Below are 16,993 nucleotides of genomic sequence, written 5' to 3'. Positions count from 1 at the left end.
GGAGGTTGTAGACAGGCAGAGGTTGGTCTCTTCTCCCAGGCAGCCAGCACCAGAACAAGAGGACACAGACTCAAGCTGCACCAGGGGAGGTTTAGACTGGAGGTGAGGAGAAAGTTCTTCACAGAAAGAGAGATTGGCCATTGGAATGTGCTGGCCAGGGAGGTGGTGGAGTCACCATCACTGGAGGTGTTTAGGAGGAGACTGGATGGGGGTTTAGTTGATTAGATGGTGTTGGGTGACAGGTTGGACATGGTGGTCTTGAAGGTCTCTTCCAACCTGGTCTGGTCTATTCTATTCTATTCTATTCTATTCTATTCTATTCTATTCTATTCTATTCTATTCTATCCTATCCTATCCTATCCCATCCTATCCTATCCTATCCTATCTGGCTGAACAGCAGGCATCTCACACCCACTCTGCTAACCATCCCACTACGCTCTCTGTGCCTCTTGCAGCTGGAAGGCATCTCCCTGGACCCTGGGTGAGCAGTGGGGTGCAGTTTCCCACTGCCAGGTATCACCTGGGCCCGGTGCAAAGGGAGGAAGACTTCCCCGTTGGCACCGGAAGCTCCTCCCCTGCTGCCCTCGCTCTTCCCCTTTCAAAAGGGAAACTCAGCGAGTCTGGCAGGCTCTGCCTTTAGAAAAACCCATGGTGCATTTTCTCCCACACTGGTTTTACTTCTTGCCCCATGAATTAGACTCCCCACAGGTGCTGCTGTAAAGGGCAGAAAGCCACTCCAGCGGCTCCAGCAGATCTGCCACTGGGGACCGCCTGACCTGCAGTCCATCCAGCACCCCCTGGGAATGAGGTCCTAAGAAACCCTGCACTGCCCTGACAGCCAGAACAGATTAAAGGTTGCTGCCACCTCCTGCCATGTGCCAGGGTGCATGTGACCACAGGTGAGCCAGCTCAGGGAGTTACCTTGCCAGGAAAACACCACAGGAGCAGAGTGACATCAGCAGCCAGAAAGGTGTGACAGGAGAGAGGAAAGGTAAACATGACAGCTCCCTGCAGCAGCTAGACATGGCATCAGCTAATGCTCTGGGCTGGAAGGCACCTCCAAAGCTCACCCAGTCCAACCCCCTACAGTCAGCAGGGACATCCTCCACTAGATCAGCTTGCTCAGAGCCTTGTTGAGCCTCACCTTGAAGATCTGCAGGGATGGGGCCTCAACCACCTCCCTGGGCAACCTGTTGCAGTGTTCCACCAGCCTCATGCTGAAGAACTTGCTCCTCACATCCAATCTAAATCTGCTCTTCTCTCATTGCAAACCATTGTCCCTCATCCTGTCACTGCAGGCCTTTGCAAACAGTCCCTCTGCAGCCTTCTTGCAGGCTCCTTCAGGTACTGGCAGGCTGCTCTCAGGTCTGCCTGGAGCCTTCTCCTCTCCAGGCTGCACACCCCCAGCTCCCTCAGCCTGGCCTCACAGCAGAGCTGTCCCAGCCCCATGATCATCTTCATGGCCCCCCTCTGGCCCTGCTCCATCAGGTCCACATCCTTCCTGTGCTGAGGGCTCCAGAGCTGGCTGCAGTGTAGATGCTGAGTTTGCTGCAACAGCAACTGCAAGAACTGGAGAGGAACAGGAGCCTGGCCAACGGGGCTGCTGAGCAGGAGTGCAAAGCCTGGACTTAGACCTCAGTTACAGTGAAACCACACCCAGAATCTACAAGCAAGTCCCTGACACCTCAGTGTAGGTGTCTCACCCTGGCTGCCAAGAGATTCCAGCACAGAAGCAGGTGCATGCTGGCCAGCCCACACAGGACAGAAGCAGCAGAGCAGGGAAATTTTGTCTGTGCACTCCTGGCCACTATTTTATTGCTTAATGTTTCCTTGTCTCATTCTTGTCACTCACTGCTGTCACAGGGAGCCCAAACACAGCACAGGGCTGGGGCTAAGAGGGCACTGTGGGGCAGACAGATCTTGAAGGAACCAGCCTCATGTGAGCAACTCTGAAACCATCTAACAAGACCCCAGAATGAAGGGGCCTACAAAGATCACCCAGTCCAACCCCCCTGCCAGAGCAGGATCAGCCAGGGCAGGGCACACGGAACACATCCAGGGGGGTTTGCAATGTCTTTAGAGGAGACAACTCCACAAGCTCTCTGGGCAGCCTGCCCCAGGGCTTTGGCACCCTCACAGGGAAAAAGCTTATCCTTCTCTTCTCTTGGAAGCTCCTCGGCTCCAGCTTGCCCCCAGTGCCCCCTGTCCTGTCATTGGCTATCCCTGAGCAGAGCCTGGCTCCATCCTCCTGACACTGCCTTGCCCATCTTTACCAACAGGAATGAGCTCACCCCTCAGGCTGCTCTGCTCCAAGCTGAGAAGCCTCCTCAAACCCTCTGCAAAGTCTGACATGGAATTACTCAGGATGAAGGGGGAGAAGAAGCTGGGCAGGTCAGGGTTTTAAATGGAGTAGCTGCAACCTTCTGAAGCACTTTCTGCACCCAGCTTTGCCAGCTGCCACCACCTCATTCCAAAGCTGCCAGCTGTAATTACAGCTCAGAGATGCGCTAGCTGAGGTTCAGCTTCAGTTCCTAACATTGTAATTCATAGATTCACAGAATGGGGTAGGTTGGAAGGGACCTCCAAGATCATCCAGATCCAAACCCCAGCCATGGGCAGGGACACCTCCCACTAGCCCAGGTTGCTCAAGGCCTCATCCAGCCTGGCCTTGAGCACCTCCAGGGAGGGAGCATCCACAGCCTCTCTGGGCAGCCACTTCTAGTGTCTCACCACCCTCACTGGAAAGAGCTTCTTCCTAATCTCCAGTCTAAATCTGCCCTCCTTAAGCTCAAAGCCATTGCCTCTCATCCTATCACTACAATCCCTTGTCAAGTGTCCCTTTCCAGCTTTCTTGTACCCCCTGCAGGGAATAGAACAGAACAGAATAGAATAGAATGGAATAGAATGGAATAAAATAGGTTGGAAGAGACCTTCAAGATCATCGTGTCCAACCCATCATCCAACACCATCTAATCAACTAAATCATGCAACCAAGCCTCCTCTAAGGTCTCCCTGGAGCCTCCTCTTCCCCAGGCTGAACAACCCCAACTCTCTCAGCCTGTCCCCACAGGGGAGGTCCTGCAGCCCTCTGATAATCTCCATGGCCTCCTCTGGGCCCACTCCAGCAGCTCCCTGTCTCTCCTATGCTGGGGCCACCAGAACTGGAGGCACTGCTGCAAGTGGGGTCTCAGCAGAGCAGAGGGGCAGAATCCCCTCCCTGTCCTGCTGCTCTCCCTTCTTTGGCTGCCACCCAGCACACAGCTGCTTGCTGGGCTGCCAGAAACCATTGCTGGCTCATGGGGAGTTTGTCACCAACTGAGAACTCCAAATCCTTCTCCTCTGGACTGCTCTGGAGCCACTCCTCACCCAGCCTGGATCTGTGCTTGAGACTGCACTGACCCTGGTGCAGCACCTTGCATTTGGCCATTAATTAACACAGCACATTGCAAACAGTTTAAAGTCAGACCCCAAAATAAACACCCCTGGAGCCCTACAGGTACCACCTTAGAAAGGATTAAGGACCAGCCAGATATTGGCCCTTGCTTGTCAAAGGGCAAGAATTATGCAGCACAGCTCCAAATCCATAATACTTTAGAGCACAGCTTTCATACCAGCTAGAAATGCTCCTAGCATTTACATAAGCCACTAATTACTTCCCCCCCACCTCCCATTTTAAGCATTCAATTAGTTTCAATTAAAAAAGGGACAGTTAGAAACATTTTAATCTCTCCTCCCTTCATTTTTTCCCTTCTAGGAATGAGAGGGCAGAGTTTTCTTCCCACCAGCAGCCCTCAAGATTTCCTAGAGCAGTGCTGCTTGCTGGCTCCATGGCTCTTCAGGTGTCAGCTGAGCAATGACTTAGGCCACACCTCGAGTCCTGTGTCCAGCTCTGGGCCCCTCAGTTTAGGAAGGAGGTTGACTTGCTGGAACGAGTCCAGAGAAGGGCAACAAAGCTGGGGACGGGGTTTGGAGCACATCCCTGTGAGGAGAGGCTGAGGGAGCTGGGGCTGCTTAGCCTGGAGAAGAGGAGACTCAGGGGAGAGCTTATTGCTCTCTACAACTACCTGAAGGGAGGTTGTAGACAGGCAGAGGTTGGTCTCTTCTCCCAGGCAGCCAGCACCAGAACAAGAGGACACAGTCTCAGGCTGCGCCAGGGGAGGTTCAGGCTGGAGGTCAGGAGGAAGTTTTACACAGAGAGAGTGATTGCCCATTGGAATGGGCTGCCTGGGGAGGTGGTGGAGTCACCATCACTGGAGGTGCTCAGGAGGAGACTTGACAGGGTGCTTGGTTGCATGGGTTAGTTGATTAGGTGGTGTTGGTTGATAGGTTGGACATCTTGAAGGTCTCTGCCAACCTGGCTTATTCTATTCTATTCTATTCTATTCTAACCCTGAGACTGGCCTTTGGCAGTGCTGAAGACATCCACTCTTGAGCAGCCTGCAGCTTCCTTTTCCTCAACCCTGTGGCATGTAAAACTACCTCCCTCTTTCCCCTCCCAGGTCCTACCCTATCAGATGGCCAAAGCAAAGGAGGCAAATGAGGTTGGTGTTCCCCAGCTTCACCCCGAGCTCATGACTCCAGCGTGCTGGTGAGGAATTGGAACATGAGGCAATTGAGCTCCTAACAGTCCCCGTGACTAATGGGGTAATAGAGGCCCAGGACAATTTCCTTCCCCTCTTTTATGATACCATCACAAAATAAAGGCAGCCCTGGCTGAGGAATGCAAAGCCCTTGGTGGACTTGCCTCCTCCAACCCACGCAAGCACGCATGCCGTGCTCTAATTGAAGCTGTGCCTACCTTAGCGTGGATGAGAACCTTCCCCTGGGAAGCTCTAGGCACCAGTGAAATGAAATCCCATTTACCTGCAACCTGCTTTGATCAGCAGGGCAGAAATAAACACCTCAGCAGCCCAGCTCTCCCCAGTCCAATGAGATACAGCACAGCTCCTCCACTGGAGCCTCATGGGTGGCTCTGCACTCTTAACGTCTGCCACTGCCCATCAGGCACAGCTAAAGGAGTTTATCAGACCTGGTGTGGCCTCCCAAAGCCCCTCCTGGCTGGAAAAGGAGTCCCCAGCCTTACCTCTGCCAGGCTCCATTCACTGAGGAACTCAGCTTTCAGCACAACTGATTGCTGACAGGTACTGAAGCCAGCACCTTGCCTCCCCTGTGTGTGACACCCAGCTGGAAAGCAGGGGCACAAAGTGAGCAACTTTCACAAGTCCCCAGCTCAACAGAACAGAAGAATCACAGAACCACAGAGTATCTCTGGTTGTAAGAGACCTCCCAGATCATCCAGCCCAACCCTTGACCCAGCACTAAACTATGTCCCTAAGTGCCAGGTCTACCTGCTGCTTGAATACCCCCAGGAGTGGTGACTCCACCACTGCCCTGGGCATCTCCTAGCATCCAGCCCCAAAGATCCCCTGGTGCAGCTTGGAACCATTCCCAGTAGTCCTGGTCCTTGCTATGAAGAAGAGGCTGTCCCCTCCTCTCTCCAACCTCCCTCCAGGTAGCTGTAGAGAGCAGTGAAGTCTCCCCTCAGCCTCCAGACTGAACAACCCCAGCTCCCTCAGCTGCTCCTCATAGCCCAGCTGTTCCAGGCCCTTCTCCAGCCTCACTGTCCTCCTCTGGACACACTCCAGCCCCTCAGTGTCCTTCCTGGAGTGAGGGGCCCAGAACTGCAAACAAGACAGCAAGACAAGGACATGACAAGAAAGGTTCCACCTCACAGCCAGCTGAGGTGGAGGCCAGGGCAGCAGTCCTTGCCTAGGAGAGGCAGCAAAGCAGGAGGGTTAACAGCCTGAGCCCAGCTACTGTTTGCTGAGCAAGGGCTCTGCCTGTCCCTGCTGGCAGATCCCGCAGCGCCAGCAGCTGGACCTGCCTGCAACTCAGTGCCAGGAGGCTGTTGAAGGGAAGAACAGCAACACACATCTTGATGTGCCCAATCTACTCTGTCACCCTTGGCAGTGATTTACACAGGAGGTAGGACACAGACCACAGCAGATGGAAGAAGCAGTTGCACTGAGGAAGAGGCACAGCAGCAGACAGCAGCATTACTGTGCCCTGCACTCTCAACTTCTGCCCAGCTCTTGCTCTCCTGGCACTTACCCTAAGAGAAGATGACAAAGATGCAGCCACAGAACAGCTGCTTCAACCTTTGCCTCCACAAACAGCTGCAGCTTACAAACACATTGGCAGCTACCTGGAGATGTCAAGCTGCAGGGTCCATGAGGGAGAGCTGCTCTCACCTGTGAAATACAACAGGCTGGAACAGGAACACACACCTTAGGAGAGAATCAGAGGAGGGTCTGGGGTGGAAGGGCCCTCCAAAGGCCATCTGGTCCAATCCCCCTGCAGTCAGCAGAGACATCCTCCACTACAGCAAGTTCCTCACAGCCTTGTTGAGCCTCACCTTGAATACCTCCAGGGATGGGGCCTGAATCACCTCCCCCTGGGCAACCTCCTGCAGTGTTCCACCAGCCTCATGCTAAAGAACTTGCTGCTCACATCCAATCTAAAGCTGCTCTTCTCTCTTTTCAAACCATTGCTGCTCAGCCTGTCACTGCAGGCCTTTGCAAACAGTCCCTCTGCAGCCTTCTTGCAGCCCCCTTCAGCTACTGAAGACTGCTCTAAGGTCTGCCTGGAGCCTTCTCTTCTCCAGGCTGAACACCCCCAGCTCTCCCAGCCTGTCCTAGCAGAGCTGCTCCAGCCCCATGATCATCTTCATGGCCCTCCTCTGGCCCTGCTCCATCACATCCCTGTCCTTCCTGTGTTGAGGGCTCAGGGCTGGACACAGCCCTGCAGGTGAAGTCTCCCCAGAGCAGAGTGGCAGAATCTCCTCATTTAAATGAACTTAGTGCACTCCTTCCAGGGTCACAACCAAACTGCCCAGTGCCATCTCTTCAATTCACTTCTCAAAGGCAGCATTTCAGTGAACCACAGCACATTTCAGGGCAGAGGCTGGCTTGCAGAACAGGAGGTTTCTGATGCTGCCAGGTTCCAGTGCACTGGCAGTGCAGCACATCTCATCTTTTCATGTTTCAAGAAAGACCTAGAACTGCTGGGGAGGATCCAACAGAGAGCCACAAGGATGATTAGGGGACTTGAGCACCTCCCCTGTGAAGAGAGACTGAGAGCCCTGGGGCTGTTTAGCCTTGAGAAGAGAAGACTGAGAGGGGATCTGATCAATGTGTACAAATGTCTGAGGGGTGGGTGTCAGTGGAGGGGGCCAAGCTCTTGTTGGTGGTGCACAGTAATAAGCCAAGGAACAATGGGTACAAACTTGAACAGAGAAGATTTCACCTCAACATGAGGAGAAACTTCTTTGCAGTGAGGGTGCCAGAGCACTGGAACAGGCTGCCCAGAGAGGCTGTGGAGTCTCCTGCTCTGGAGACTTTCAAAGCCCACCTGGATGCATTCCTGTGCAGACTGCCCTGAGTGATCCTGCTTTGGCAGGGGGTTGAACCTGATGATCTCTGGAGGTCCCCTCCAACCTCTAATGAGCTGTGATACTGTGATGTTCTTGTTTGCCATGGCTGTCAGAGCCAACCCATCTCTCCCCCCTGTTACTCTCAGATGCCCATTTCCCTACTTTGATGTCACCACTATTACACACTCAGCAGGTACAAAATGCTGCTGCCTACAGAATGAAGGAAAAATGGCTCTGGAATTCTAAGAACACCCACTGGGAAACTCAGCTGCCCTGACTTTTCTGTACATCCAGCTACAGCTTTAGACTTTTATGGCCCTGAGCCTCCCTTGTGACTGGTCAGAGCACACCACACTGACATAATTGGCATGCCTGGCCTTGCTCTTCCAGGATAAGGCACATTTCATTGCTCTAGCACATGGCCAAATTGCTCATCTTCCTTTCTTGGCACCCCCCTGAGAGGACACAGCTCCGTTTACTCATTGTGCAAGGGCAGGGAGATAAGCTGGGCTGCGAGGGCAACATCAGAGGAAGGCACAGGACTCAGACCCAGAGGAGCAGAGTTGGCTTGAGGGCACCCTCAGCAAGTTCACCAAGCTGTGTGGTGTGGCTGACACACTGGAGGGTAGGGATCCATCCAGAGGCACCTTGACAGGCTGGAGAGGTGAGCCCATGATAACCTCATGAGGTTCAGCCTTGAGAAGCCTCTGGGGGCACCTTAGAGCTGCCTGAAGGGGTCCTACAAGAAGGCTGCAGAGGGACTTTTCATCAGGGTGTCTAGAGACAGGAGAAGGGGGAATGGTTTGAAGCTGAGAGAGAGCAGGGTTAGGCTGGATCTCAGGAAGAAGTTCTCCAGTATGAGGGTGTTCAGACTCCAGAACAGGCTGTCCAGGGAGGCTGTGGTTGCCTCCTGCCTGGGGGTGTTGAAGGCCAGGCTGGATGAGGCCTTGAGCAGCAGAGTCTAGTCGAGTTGAGAGGCATTCCTGCCCATGGTGGGGAGGTTGGAGGTGATCTCTGTGGTCCCTTCCAATCCAAGCCATTGTAGAATTCAATGATACTACCTGCACCATCCACCCTGAGCCTCTTCTTGCCTACAGCTGAAATATGGTTTCCCAGGAGGAAAAAACTAAAGCTTTCTGGGGAGGGGTACAGATGGGAGTGAGAAGTGTGTCACTCCAAACTCACCCACAAGATCCATCAGATATGTTGTACTCAGACTTAGGCCTGAAGTACCTCCAGTTAGTCACAGAAAAAGAGAGCTGAGGAGAAGCACCAAACAATGGAAAGAGTTATCTGAGCCAGCTGCAAGACCAACAGTTAAGACTGAAACTTCACCATGCTAAATACTGTGCAGTGAGACACCAGCCCTGTCCTGCAGGGCTGGCAGTGATCTTGGGACACCTCCTCCAAAGCCAGTGGCAGAGGGGTAATGGATACACACTGCACCTTCTCAGCTTCACTGCTGCTCATCTGACAGTCCTCACCTGCAGTGTAACAGATAGAGATCTCAGAGCACTTTGGAAAGGAGAGCCACCCAAATGCTGCAGCTAGATAACATTTCACAGGTCTAGAGTTCACCTTGGGTTGTGGAAAACCCATTGTAAAATGTCTTCATCTGAACAGAAGCTCAGCCTTAATCAACTGCAGAAGGACAAGAGCCACTGAAAGCACAGCTTCAGCAGGAGAGCTTTACAGACATTGGTGTGGGTACAGCAGCCTTCCTTTGCCTGTGGAGTACCAGCTGGCACCTCCTCACAGGGCAGAAAACTGTTGCAAAGGCATAAGGGCCCAGGCATGATCTGTGCTACTCAAAGAATGGGCACTGCTGATCATTACAGCTGCAGCCTGGGCTGCAGCACAAGCAGCATGGCCAGCATGGGCAGGGAGGGGACTCTGCCACTGGGGTCTGCTCGGGGCAGACCTCACCTGCAGTGCTGCTCTGGAGCCCTCAGCATGGGAAGGCCATGGACCTCACCTGCAGTGCTGCTCTGGAGCCCTCAGCATGGGAAGGGCATGGACCTCACCTGCAGTGCTGCTCTGGAGCCCTCAGCATGGGAAGGCCATGGACCTCACCTGCAGTGCTGCTCTGGAGCCCTCAGCATGGGAAGGGCATGGACCTCACCTGCAGTGCTGCTCTGGAGCCCTCAGCATGGGAAGGGCATGGACCTCACCTGCAGTGCTGCTCTGGAGCCCTCAGCATGGGAAGGCCATGGACCTCACCTGCAGTGCTGCTCTGGAGCCCTCAGCATGGGAAGGCCATGGACCTGATGGAGAAGGTCCAGAGGAGGGCCATGAAAAGCATCAGGGGGCTGGAGCAGCTTTGCTGTGAGGAAAGGCTGAGGGAGCTGGAGGTGTTCAGCCTGGAAGAAGAGAAGGCTCTGGGGACACCTAAGAGCAGCTTTCCAGTAGCTGAAGGGGGCTCCAAGAAGGCTGCAGAGGGACTGTCTGCAAGGCCTGCAGTGACAGGATGAGGGACAATGGTTTGAAATGTGGGAAGAGCAGATTTAGATTGGATGTGAGGAACAAGTTCTTTAGCATGGGGGTGATAGAACACTGCAGCAGGCTGTCCAGGGAGGTGGTTGAGACCCCATCCCTGGAGATATTCAACGTGAGGCTCAAGAGGGCTCTGAGCAACCTTCTCTAGTAGAGGATGTCCCTGCTGGCTGCAGGGAGGTTGGACTGGATGACTTCTGGAGGTCCCTTCCAACCCAAACCATTGTATGACTCTATGATTTTGAGCTCAGTGCACTGAAAGTGGTTGCAATGGGCTTTTGTTTGCAAAGGCCTGCAGTGACAGGATGAGGGACAATGGTTTGCAATGAGAGAAGAGCAGCTTTAGATTGGATGTGAGGCACAAGTTCTTTAGCATGGGGGTGACAGAACACTGCAACAGGTTGAGGTCCCATCCCTGGAAATACCCAAGGTCAGGCTGGAGAAGGCTTAGAGCAGGCTGATCTAGTGGAGGATGTCCCTGCTGACTGCAGGGGGGTTGGACTAGATGACTTTTGGAGGTCCCTTCCACACCAAACCATCCTGACTCCATAAATGCTTGTGAGTACAAAGGATACATGCCAGTTTATGCATGCTTATTGCTGGTAGCTGCCCAGCAACACAGTGGGCAAAGCACCTTCTTCTTGCAACCTCCCCTCCCAGCAGTGCTGTCTGTGCTAGTTTAACACTGATCTGGGCATCTGTTTCTATTCTGAAGTGAATTTGGAAGGCAAATTGCAGCCACCTTGTGGCAGCTGGGACCAGCAGTCATGTCTGACAGAGTAAAGGTCTGCTTCTCACCCAGCCTTGCACCACCCATCCCCTGATTATCTCAGGGCTGCTGAGATCCAAACAAATCGTGTCCTGACATGATCAGGATCGTAATCCTCTGCTCCAGAGGGGTGTACTTTAGATCCATAAACTCTGCTGCTGAATTCATCGATGAAGCAGCAGCTGCTCCTCACCTCTCCACCTCCAGTCACACCCTGTGCAAGGCTGGATCTGCCCACAGATGGCACATGCAGGGGGTCAATGACCTTGCAGGCCCCACTGGGCACCACCTAGGCCTGACCCAGGCATGAGCAGCAGCAGGAGCTCCAGTGCTGAACACACTCTGAGCTAGGCCAGCTTGGATGTGACTCTGGGCAACCTGATCTAGTGTGAGGTGTCCCTGCCCATGACAGGGGGTTTGGAACCAGATGATCCTTCCAACCCTAACAATTCTATGATTCTCTGGGCCAGTGGATCTCACACACTGAGCAGCAGCACGCAGCTAGATGTTGCATCCAGGCAAGCAAGCAGCAGGTTGGCGTCTGAAGGTCACACACTCCTACGTGATCTCCTGCAAATAGGATATGTTCTCAGGAAGCTAATTTATGGCCAGCTCTGCTTCGATGCTGTATTCTGTGAGTGATTGACCTGATTCCAGGCCAGTTGGGTCACTAGATCAAATCCAAGTGGAGCAGCAGGAGCTTGCAGTCAAGGCTGGATGGCAGCAGGATTGTTCCTTCAGCAGCAGCAGCTCATGGTTCTGGGGGATTAACCATCACATGAAGCCATACTCTAAGCAATAAAAGTAACTCTCTGGAAGCCCTGCCTGCAGAGTCACCACAGCCAGGCACACTCAGCTGCTGCTCTAAACCTCACCAGTCACCCTATGACTGCAGCTCCAGGACTGCCTCTCTTCCTAGAATCCAGAGGTTAGCACCAGGAGCAGCTGTGAGATTGTGGTACAATAACCCATCATCCTCCTGAAATGTGTCATCCTGGCACAGCAACAGGCTCTGTAACCTGGCATGAAAATCTGCAGGGAGATTTTGTGGTTAGGAACCAGGCTGGACAGATTGAGATAAGAAATTAGTGAGGGTAATCAGCTGCTGGAATAATTTACCTGGGGAACCAGTGCAGTCTATCACCTGGTATCTTGAAATCAAGACTGGGTACTTTTCTAATAGAATTTTGGATATGATGCAGTGATAACCAGCTGGGAATGTAAATACCTGCCAGAGGTCACAATAAGGTGTCTGTCCCCATCTGCCTGATACCATGATCATCAGCTCTGTGAGAAGAGGGAAACAAGCCCACTCCGTACAGCCCAAGAGCCAAAACAACAGAGCACAACCCTGAATTCACTTCCAAGTACTTCACTGAAAGATACAACAGCAGCTCAGCAAGGAGCTGCAAAGGAATGACAAACCTTAGGCAGACGGGACTACTGAAACAGGGCAGCAGTGGTTAAACTCAGATACACAGTAGCCAAGCAGTCAACACAGGAGGTACTGAGTGACAGAAAGCAGTAACTCAGAATCAAATATTCATGGAGGGGAGGGGGAAAAGTGATTCAAATTCTGAATTTGAAATCCCTTGCAGGCTGCCTGTTAAAGTTTTGCCTGGAATAGTGAATCTGGCTCTCAATACAAACACATGTACTAAAATAGCCCATTTTAAACCAGACTCCAAAGTACAGTGCATAGAGTAAATAAATAAATAGATAGATGGATAAATAGATAGGTGGATGGATGGATAAATAGATAGATGCATAAACATAGATAGATAGATAAATATAGATAGATAAATAGACAAATATAGAGAGATAAATAGACAAATATAGAGAGATAGGCCAAACTCCAGAAAAATTCTTTACTTCTAGAAGCCACTTGAAACAAGAAAACTGTAAGAAAGGATGAGACTCAAGAGAACAAGAGCAAAACCATCTCCCTCAGCTTAACAGGATGCAAGGAACACTCTTCCCAGCAAAACCCACCAGGATGCACACCAAGGGTTCCCAGAGGAAGCATTTGAGTCCCACTGTCTCAGAGAGCAGGAACAGGGGGCTTCAGCAAGGGCACCAAACTCAAGCCTAGTCACCACCAGCAATGACACCAGCTAGCCCCCCTGACAGACCTGTCAAGAACACACAGAGCAAACGCTATCCTCAACCTCCACTGGCAAAATGAGCTTCTGCACGGAAGCCACATGAGCTGTCCAAGTATTCACAGCAACTGAAAATTCAGAAGAGCTGGGATTTGGTACAGCTTCCAGCTGCTGTTGGAAGTTGTACACACATTTTACACACAGCTATGGATGCCTCCTCCTCAGCCAACTCCATGGCAGGTCTGAAATCTGAGTCACCCATTACTCTTCCAAATCAAGCCACCTCCCCTCCCCCTGTTGCAACCCTTTAACAGGACTCTGACTTTATCTGTGCCACCTCCAACAAGTCACCTCGGTTATGAGAAACTCCAAAACACCAAAGAATCAGGTCACAAAGCTTTGCAACACGTTACAGATGCGGCTTGGCCAGAGAGGAAGGGCACCGACACGGAGAAACCAACATCGGCCACAGCCAGCAGCTCCTTGGCAAAGTCTGCAACAAGGCGACACAGATGAGCCGAGCTCAGATCCCCTCCCCTACCAGATTTGATCCAGGTCTTATCCGACCTCTGAGGATAAAGGAAGCACCAAGCACAAGGATAACGCAGGTGGCTGAAGGGAGGACGGGTCAGGCCAGAGCCACGAAAGTTCAGCAGACCCTCACCCACCCCCGGCAGGTTGTCTGGGGCGCCGAGGCTACCGTGAGAGCCGCTGGTGGGGCTGCGGGAAGGAGATGGGAAGCGAGAGGCGGGCAAGTATCTCGCCTTTCGTTCCCCTGCCTTCCCTCCGTGACAGGCCATAAAAGTCACAAGGCGCCGGCCCAGCAGGGCAAGGAGGAAAACAAGCCGGTGTCCAGAGTTCAAGCACAGCCCCGGGACTCCCGGGCCCCGGCCGGCGCTGGAAGCCCAGCGAACACCGTGGGATCGTCGCGCTGCTGCGTGGGAGGCAGCGCCGCTGCGGGAAGAGGCTCTGGCTGCCGGCAGCTGAGCCTGGGACCGGGCCTGCGCTCCGGGCCCTACCTGCCGCCGGCAGCGGGAGGCTCAGCGGGGGAGGGCTGCCGGGCGCTGCCGGCGGGGTGCGGAGCCTCGCCGTCCCGCACAGGCCGAGGCTGCGGCCGCCCCGGGGCCGGCGGAGCGGCGCCCCCCGCCGCCGCCCCCTCTGGAAGCGGCGGCCCGCCGGGGCTGACGCCGCGCCCCCCGCCCCCCCCCCCCGGCGGCTCGCGGTGCCGCGGGCGGACCCCCCGCGCACCCACACCTGCGCGCCGCGGGCCCGGCCGGCCGAGCAGCGCGGCAGGCCCACCGCCCGCCTCGGGAGGGGCCGGGGCGCCCTTCCCGGAGATCCCTCCCCCCCGTCCCCCTCGGGTCCTAAAATGGTGGAGCCCTGCCTGCCTCTCGCCCCTCCGCCCCGCGCCCGCCGCCCGCCCGCTGTCCCCGCCGCGGGGGACGGCAGCCGCCCCTCCGGCCCGGCCCGGCCCGTGCTGAGCGGGGCTCCGGCGCCAGGCCCGCGCCTCCCCCCGCCTCTCCCGGGAGCACGGCGACGCCGCTCCCGCCGGGCCGCGCCGCCCTCGCCGGCCGCCCTTACCTGCGCCGCTCTCACATCGCCGAACTCCGCTCCGGCTCTACCCGCCCCAGACGCCGCTCCTCCCGCGGCTTCCCCCCAGGCGCGGCAGCCGGCCCCCGTCTCCCCGCCGGCCCCGGGGCCGCAGGTATGTCATGAGTGCCGAGGCTCGCAGGTGAGCCGGGCACACCTACAGGAAGGCAGGCGGGCCGCCCTGATTGACGTGCGGGGCGCAGCGCGGCCGCCGGCGGGCCGCGCTCCGACGGCGCGGGGCAGGGCAGGGCGCAGACGCCGCCGCAGCCGCCGAAGGGCCAACGCGGGACGCGCCGGCTCCCGGCCCCGGCTCCCGGCCCCGGCTCCCGGCCCCGGCTCCCGGCCCCGGCTCCCGGCCCCGGCTCCCGGCCCCGGCTCCCGTCCGCGGCTCCTGTCGCCGGCTCCCGTCCCCTGCTCCCGTCCCCGGCCGGGCGCACGCAGCCCGCCGTGCCCCCGTGTCCGTCCGCCCGCCCGCCCGAGCGTGAGGTATTTTGACTTTGTTTATTCCTTTATTTTCGCTTTTGACTGCCGAGGGTTTGAGCGCCGGGGAGGGCTGAGCGGGGGGAGCCGTCCCGGCTGCCTGTGGCGGGACTTGGCCTCTCCAGCAGGAGAGCTCGGAGGTGCCGAGAGGACACACCGGAGCCGTTCGGATAAATGTAAAACACTTAAACACCTGAATTCAGAAGAAATTGAGCCCAAAAAAAAAAATAATCCCACGGGTAGTATTAAAAATCTGAAGCTGCAGCGACCACTCTCAGGCAACACAGGTAAATATCCCAAGAGGGGACTGGACACTTGGTGCCATGGTTTAGGAGCCATGAGGTCTTGGGTGACAGGTTGGACCTGACGATCTTTGAGGTCTTTTCCAACCTTATTGATTGTATGATCCCAAGGAGCCTTAACCTGCAGCAGAGCTTTCCCTGGTTGCTGTGCTCAGCTGTGGACTGAAAGGGGACAGCATCATCAGCTCCCGGTAAAATTCTGTCACTGGAGGTCCCTTCCAACCCCTAACATTCAGTGGTTCTGTGATAGGTGCAAGATAGTCCGCAGGGAAACTTCTGACATGCGGCAGAGTGGAACAGAGCTCGGTAGAGGAAAGGCATAAATAAAGGAGAAGAGCAAAGGGGAGGATGTCTGGGTCCCAGGCAACACTGTTTGGGAGTAGCAGGGCAAAGGGATCACACAAGAAGGGGCAAATTCAGAGATTTTAGGGGGTTCATTTAATAGAGTAGGTTGGTTGCTTCTCCAGTTCCCTCCCGCCCCCCCTTCCTCCCCAGTTTCACAATTTGCAGTGTAAATGCCTGGATTTGCTAAAGGAAGCACATAAATCCTGTACACTACCACAGGAGGGGTAGTTGCTCACAAAGAATGTGAGATGAGCGAAGGATTATGCCAGAGAAGAAAGCTTTACCTATCTCCTGTTTCCAGTCTCCTCAAACTGCTATCCAGTGCCATTTATTTGATAAATCTTTGTTTTCCTACTTGTTTCTTGGGTCTTGCAGGTGGCTTTATCCTCCCAGGGTGTGCTCCAAAGAGTCCAGCAAAAGAGAAGGGGGAGCTTGCCCCAACCACCAGAGAAATCCTGTGCCCCATACCCAGGCAATCCTCAACCTTCTCTGCTCTGACTTGTGCAGGGTTTCCCAGGCAGGATAACTCCCTCTGGAAGCAGCACACTGAAAGCACTACCCAGCCAGCAACAGCATTGTACTCATGCTTGCTTCTGCTTTCTGATTCAATTAGTGCTTTCATTTGTTTGTGTGGATGAATTATGGGCTCAGAGTGGATTAGCTTCTGCAGCTGAGATTCCTATTCCACATCACTGCATTTCCAGTCAGCTGAGAGGAAAGGGATGCTTCAAATTCCCACAAGCCAGGAGACTGGGGAAATCAGCTCTGCTTCATGTCTCTCTTGGGCTGGTGCTCGGAGCTCTGGGGCATTACATAAATAGGCGATGCCTCTTCCTACCACATTGTATGAGTTCCTAGCAGCTGGCAGTGGGCTGGAATTGGGCATCCTGACTGGAAAACGTCATCCAGAGAAGGACAATCCATTGTCCAGCAAGGGTTTAACCTTTACTGATCTCCTTGGCACCTCCAGCTGGGGCAGGGGCAGGTTTTGTGTTTGCTTTGGTGAATCATACCCGGAGGTACCTCGCTTTCCCTGCCCCTTGCACAGAAAGTTTGAGTGCCTAACTTTGCTGTAGGCATCAGACAGGGCTGAAGAAGGGCCCAAAAGTCATCATGTGCAGGTATCCCAATATATATACACATCCTTTTATGGGCCAACCTCTCCTTCTACAACTTAGTGGGAAATGGGCTCCTAATTTCTGTGTGCTAAATTAATGCAGGGCCATTCAGGTACTTCTGCCAGGGGCATGGGGGAAAGGTGAATGGAGAATAGGTCTGCCAGGAAGTTTTAAACACAAGGGCAAGACTTCAGACTGGCAGCCAGAGGTAAAGGTGCAAGGGCAAGGGCTTGTCTGGAGAGTCCCTGCCTGTCAGCTGTGTAAGGTGGCAAAAGCTACTGTCTGTTTTCATAGAATCAGAGAATCATTGAAGTTGGAAAAGACCATAACCCAACTACCATGGCTACTAAACCATCTCCTCA

General features: G+C 54.5%; 1 protein-coding gene across 3 annotated transcripts in view; it reads right to left on the bottom strand.

Moving 5' to 3' along the window:
- ARHGEF5 (Rho guanine nucleotide exchange factor 5) overlaps positions 1-16,445 on the bottom strand; it is a 53,397-nt gene extending 36,952 nt beyond the window's left edge. For 2 of the 3 annotated variants that reach the window (XM_068170632.1, XM_068170640.1), the window contains exon 1: positions 14,378-14,535. The gene's annotated coding sequence lies outside the window, so the exon portion shown is untranslated. Of the gene's footprint in view, positions 1-14,377; positions 14,536-15,797 lie in introns of those variants that run through there. The other variant, XM_068170646.1, reaches the window with a different exon arrangement.
- Positions 16,446-16,993: the final 548 nt, after the last annotated feature.

This window comes from Melanerpes formicivorus, unplaced genomic scaffold (genome assembly GCF_026170545.1).
Source record: "Melanerpes formicivorus ecotype bairdi unplaced genomic scaffold, bMelFor1.0.p_v2 SCAF_3, whole genome shotgun sequence".
In the NCBI taxonomy this organism is placed as follows: domain Eukaryota; kingdom Metazoa; phylum Chordata; class Aves; order Piciformes; family Picidae; genus Melanerpes; species Melanerpes formicivorus.
Note: the sequence above shows the minus strand (reverse complement) of the source record. Positions and strands in the feature narration are given on the sequence as shown.